Source organism: Nyctereutes procyonoides, unplaced genomic scaffold (genome assembly GCF_905146905.1).
Source record: "Nyctereutes procyonoides isolate TBG_1078 unplaced genomic scaffold, NYPRO_anot_genome, whole genome shotgun sequence".
Classification (NCBI taxonomy): Eukaryota; Metazoa; Chordata; class Mammalia; order Carnivora; family Canidae; genus Nyctereutes; species Nyctereutes procyonoides.
The window spans coordinates 54366575-54373367 of record NW_026575051.1 but is presented as its reverse complement, the minus strand read 5'-3'; the positions used below and the strand labels follow the sequence as shown (position 1 = coordinate 54373367).

Here is a 6793-nt window from a genome sequence, read left to right as displayed (position 1 = left end):
AGATAGCTTCTTACTGTGTGTCTGGCTGATGCTTAAATGGAGGTAATATTGTGGGATCTGTTCTTGGTACTGAAAAATTATCCTGATGGTACAGTCCTGCTGAAACTTTCAGGACATAGACAATATTTTTCCTTTAGTGGATGGGTTCCCTCTTCACATCCTGCGTTTTTCTGGTACTCACTCCTCATATTCTCTAGAATATGAGGTTTTGACTTACTTTCCAGACATTTATTTCTTTTGGACAAGACTTAGGAGAATTCTAGACTCACTCTCCCTTCCATGTGACTTTCAGCAATGCCAAGGAAGCACTCATGCATATTTGACCTACCAATAAAATGTAGTCCAGTTACTTCCTAGAAGTCGTCAGAGCTCCCTGTTACTCCTCTGCCCAAGTAACTCCAACTAATCTCTGTTACCTGCTTATTATTCTTCCTGAACTGCAGGAGATATATTTCAAGCTTTCTGTAAGTAGACTTTAAAAATTCATCTTTTGGGACACCTGGGTGGCTCGGCAGTTGAGCATCAGCCTTTGACTCAAGGCATGATCCCGGAGTTCCAGGATCCAGTCCCACATAGGCTTTCCTGTGTGGAGCCTGCTTCTCCCTCTACCTATGTCTCTCTCTGTATATCTCATGAATGAATGAATGAATGAATGAATGAGTAAAATTTGAAAAAAGAAATTCATCTTTCTGTAACTGATAGGAAAGTAGTCTCCCTCTCCCATTCTTTTCCAAGAGATGAGGTAGTATGATGAGAAGCATGGTGGACAGCGGGTTTCTTTCAAAAAGCTTACTGACAAATCATTTCTTTTTATTTTCTAGTACATTTTATATCCCAGATTTTGAGTCAGAGCTCTCTGAATGAGGGCCCCCAAAATGATGAAATCAATTCTCAACCTGTTTCAACAGCCTCTTTGAAATAAATGATTTGATTTGACACTTCACTTAAATATGTAGTACATGTTACCTTTGGCACGTTGGGAAAGCTTCAATTTTAATATCCCATTATATATGAATGTCAGTAAAGTCAGTATAGGCAGTCAAGAATAGTTTCATGCTTCATTTTAATCTGGTTTCCAGGTTAATTTACAAGGAATTCCTAAAAGAACGTAGAGTAAATATGTAAAACTTGTTCAAAATTTGTCTTTAATTCATCAAAACTTTGCTGTCATCAATCTAAAACTCTACCATTTTTATAATTCAACTATTTGTATTAATTTAAAAAATAAAATATTTAATTCTTAACATTTTGATTAGTTTTGATTTCATGACTTGATTTTCTTAAAAGTAAGACAAAAATTAAATGGTATGGTGTCCACTTTTAGTGACAAAACAAAATAAACCAACTTGAAGATCTCCCAATATTTATTTCCTCTCATAATGAGGTTTTTTTTTCACATACCATGCCAACCAATGTTTCATTACTTCTAGTAAGCCTTCCCTAATCTTCTAGACTGGTTAGTATTCTTGTATAATCCTTGCAATTCTTTGTCAACCATATTCACATTTTATTGTAATGGATTGTTTAATTCTGATTGCTCCACTGTCCTGAAAACTCTAAGAGGAGATCCTTTGTCTGATTTTTAAAGCCCCCACCCCACTCCATATAGCACAATGGTAGTGGTTCAATATACATTTTAGGTGAATGAATATGTGTATCATTTCTGAGAGCAGATAATAGTATTTTCATTGAATAGTACCTGACATTTCAATTAGCAATAATCGCGCCTCGGATAAACCTCATTGGCTACGATACTGCCACTGCGCAAAGCTATACCTGACATTTCAAATGAAATCTTACAATCTGAGTAAAATCTAGCACGGTTATAGATCAGTCTACCTTTTAATTCCAGCAATGCATTGGCAAACTATAATAGTGGCAGTGCTGACAGTTTGACTTTTCTTTTCCACTAGGAAAAGGGAGCACCTGGTATGCTTTGTTTCTTAATACTGAATCCAACCATAAACTATCTTGTTGACCTTCAGCATCCTACTGTTAGTAACTACTGGAAGATCATTATAAACCATAATAACCTGTGTCATAGGAAATGTAATAGAGTCACAGAAACATGGCATCTGTATAATTTATGATTCTGAATATTAAGAGAGACATAAGAATGCACTGCAATTTTAATAACGTCAACTAAAGTAATTAAAACTAAAGTTTCCCCTTAATGGTCAGTTAATTTTCTCACTTCTATTATTGTTGTCTTGAAGAATAAAATGCTCCAATGCACTTTTAGTAGTTGCAGATGCATCATGGTTAGCAAAATATCTACATCTGTTTATAACTCTACCCCACATTTTTCTTTAAAGATCTTATTTATTTATTCATGAGAAACACAGAGAGAGACAGAGAGAGGCAGAGACACAGGCAGAAGGAGAAGCAGGCTCATGCAGGAGCCAGATGTTGGACTTGATCCCTGGACTCCAAGATCACGGACTGGACTGAAGGTGGTGCTAAACCGCTGAGCCACCCAGGCTGCCCCTCTACCCAACATTGTTAAATCCTAGACTTTCTGGTTTACATCCAAACAATGTAATAACATGAATATCTTTGAAAAACTGAACAATGACTCTAATTTCACTACACTATGTTACAGCTGATCTTTAAGACCCTGTGAAAAGTTATGAACTTTCAGAAGTTTAAGCAGTATCCTTTCTACTACAACTTTTCAGTTTAATATTTATTTTGTTCTTTAAGCCACTTTTAAATATACTAATATTTCAGGAAGTGAAAGGCTATAGGACATCATTTTTGTAAATGCAGAGATTATGAAATAAATAGTAAATATTCAGTCTCACTATTTAAAAGATGCAGGTGGTGGGCAGCCTGGGTGACTCAGCCGTTTACCTCCACTGTTGGCCAGGGCGTGATCCTGGAGACCTGGGACTGAGTCCCACGTTGGGCTCCCTGTATGGAGACTGCTTTTCCCTCTGCTTGTGTCTCTGCCTCTCTCTCTCTCTCTCTCTCTCTCTCTCTCTGTGTGTGTGTGTGTGTGTGTGTGTCGTGAATAAATGAATAAAATCTTTTAAAAAAATAAAAGATGCAGGGGAAAATAAAGGATTTTTAACATTTTTTAAAAAGAATATTGAAAGACACTCAGGTAGCAGTGAGGATAAACCTTTTAAACCATGGATCTTTGCTAGCATAATTTAAATCACAGTATTCTGCATTTTAGCTATTTCAGTATTAGTCTTCTTTACATTCTTATTTGCATGCCTAAAAGTTCAAGTGCTATGTTTTCAATCTAATGATTTTAACATTTTTCTCTCACCATAAAACTGACCTACATCAAGCATGAAAGTTTTTATGAAGGCTGATCCAATTATTCTATGTATCTACATGTGCTTGAAAAAAATCAACAAATAATAAATTAAAAACTACATTTTTGTTTGCAGTATTTACATTAACCAACTATAACACATTAAGTAATTGGACCCATAAATGAGTTTAAAATTGCTCAGTAAGAATAAATTCATAGTTTGTTTATTGAAGATTTTGAGATGAGATGAAATTAAATAAGATAGAATTGTGACATCTTGCCTGAAGATGTGTCCCAATTCAAAAAGAACTGATTTTACTGTTGTTAATGTTGGGGCGGGGGAATCTTCCGTCTGGCTGCTTTTAGTTCTCCCCTTCTATTTAGGTAGTCTTTCAATCTCCCATTGATTCTACAATATTTTTCTGGTGAATCTCTTTTTTTCTTATGGTATCTGGAGTCAGCTCTGTGCTTCCATAGAGGTATTATGCAATATTTGCAGATGATCAAATGGAATTTCAGGAAATCAAGTGATTTTACAGAGGCATACTGGTTGTAAGAGGAAATTTAAAAACTTGGACACTAGTCTTAAATCATTCTCTAATTTTTTTCAGATTTTATTTATTTATCTTAGAGGGAGAAAATGAATAGGGAAAGGGGCAGAGGGAGAGAGAGAGAGTCTCAAATAGACTCCACACTGAGCATGGAGCTCAACATGAGGCTTGATCCCAGAACCCCAAGATCATGACTTGAGCCGAAAATAAAGTTGGACATTCAACTGACCGAGCCACCCAGATGCCCCATAATACCATTCTCTAATTTGGATAAAGATTTTTTAAAGATTTTATTTATTCATGAGAGACACAGAGAGGCAGAGACACAGGCAGAGGGAGAAGCAGGCTCCATGCAGGGAACCCGATGTGGGACTCAATCCTGGAACTCCAGGATCATGCCCTGAGCCAAAGGCAGATGCTCAACCACTGAGCCACGCAGGCATCCCAATTTTGATAAAGACTTAATCTTCAACTGTACAATAAAGGATTCAACTCAGGTGAAATGCTTTCCACTTCTAAGACTATATAATCTCAGTATAGATTTTCTGTAAATTTTCTTAATAGAGAAGTTAACCCAGTGAGAATAAAGTATATTATGCATAATATACATAATAACCCCTGGTTAAGCACTTTTTTGAGTATGTGATTAGCCCAACCATTCCTTATAAATTTCTTTCTTTTTAAGATTTTCTTTAGTTGAGAGAGAGAGAAAAAACATGAGTTGGGGGAATGGACAGAGGGAGAGGAAGGAGCAGACTCTCTGCTGACCTGGGAGCCCAATGAGGGGCTCAGTCTCAAGACCCCAAGATCACTACCAAAGGCACATGTTTAACTGAGCCACCCAGATGCCCCATAAATTTCCATATATCTCTATATCTTTATATTTATATCTATATCTACATATAATACCTATGCATTTTTCTTCAAAACATATTTTAGGTACATTATTTTAAAAATACTTTTTATTTAATACTTTATTTAATACTTTGCTCTCTTTCTACATAATCAAAACTTCATTTTCATACTTTGAGAAGTAGCTCATGTGTTATGTAATTTCATTGCAGAACATCACTTACCATTATGTGATAATCTATGGAGTGATTTTATAAGGACAGCTCTCTGCTTAAATCTACTTGCTTGCCACAGAATAAAAAATACTGCTATTTTTCCTTTTAAGTTTTGCAGGTCACATCCTCTGCACACACACACAATAGCATAGCATAGGCTGCTTTGAATTCATGATCGAATTGAAGGTTGCTGTGCTCTGAGAAATGTATTTGTATATATACATTATTAAGATTTGGGTTTGGAAATAATTTGCTAACTCATCTTGGACAGGGTCCTATTACTGATTTTATAAATGGTTATGATTAAGAGTTGGAATTTATAAAATAAGTGTTTTCATAATGATAGAGTTCTACATAAGTTCTTATATATTCAAAAAATACATATCTTTCAGAGAAACAAGTAATTATTTGAGGCAAAGTGATTTTTTTCTGAATAGGAAATTATAAATTTCAGAAAACAACATAATTTTTCAGAGCCCTTGAAAATGATAGTTGATTTTTAAAATGTTACAGTGGTAATGTACACTGGCCTAAGTATAGTAATGGAATTAAAGGGTTTCACATCTGAATGTGATGGATCAATAAGTAGAAGAGGTAATTAGACCGAAAATTTTATTATTTTGTTTAAGATTGCACTTGCTCTTACCATCATCCCACACTGGTGAAAAACTTAGCTTTTTTTGCTTAGGAATCATGATACCACTTTACAACATCCATATATTTGTTCTATAAAATATCCTTGGTATTAAATATTTATAATTCAGTTTATATGTTTCTGGAAATTGAGATCACAGTACAAAGTTTACTAAGTCCGATCAGTTGACAGTATAATGAGAAATCACACACACACACACACACACACACACACTCCTGCACATACATGCTTGCACAAACACACAAACTCAAAATAGAGGAAAACATATATAAGGATTCATTTCATCTTTAAAAATCACATGAAACAACAAATGCAGCAGGAAATTATAAATAACAAATATCATATATATTTATTATGAGATGATGTAAATACTTGAGATAAATGAGCAGGGCCACTAAATATCAAGCATATGACATGATTCAATAGCCCAAGGAGGGATTGAATGAAAAATGAGCATTAAACAGACATTACCAGCAAATGAAAGGCTGAAGCCAGATCTTATATGATGAGAGAACTTCTATAATTAGAGTGTCGTAGTTGCAGATTAGAGTGGCTATAGTTGCTGGAGGAGTATAGATTGAACTTTGTTCTTGAATAGCCACTGACTAGCTGTGTCTTCTTTGAAAAGTCACTTACTTGTATGACCTCAATTTCCTCATCCAGAAAAATGAGACAATGCAGATGATCTCTTAAATCCATTCAATCTTAAATTGCAATAAGTATTCTATATTGTGTACTGTCTTTGCTTACTTCCTACCGTTGAAATGAAATTTCTCTCATTTTTCATTGTTGAAATTGTACTGAATATGAAGGAGCCTTGTGCCTTAAATGTGTTAATTACAAGGGTATTTGCCTTAAGGAATAACTTAAACTAAATAACTAATAAAAAGAAATAACATGGGCAAGTTTGTGTTGTTCAACTCTAGAATATTTTCAATAAACTGAATATTGTAAGTAATTTTTAAAAAGTTTGTCCATGAAAAGTAGAAGAAAGTTGAACATATATCCCAATTGCAACTGTGTAAATAATATTTATACATAAACTGATATTGGAAGGAAAAGGAGTCAAATATTAAGTTTTTGAAGTACTAGGTTTATAGGTTATTTTTACATTTCTTTTGGTTTTTATTAATGTAGTTCCAATATTACTTATATAATAATGGTGGTGATAATGCTAATTAATCTTATTCATATTTTTTTAAAGTTTCATTTATTTGACTTAGAGAGCACAACAGTGGGAGGGATAGCAGGAGAG

General features: G+C 34.4%; 1 pseudogene; it reads right to left on the bottom strand.

Moving 5' to 3' along the window:
* Positions 1-1647: 1647 nt before the first annotated feature.
* Positions 1648-1772, bottom strand: LOC129513220 (U4 spliceosomal RNA; annotated as a pseudogene).
* Between the last annotated feature and the right edge of the window lie 5021 nt (positions 1773-6793).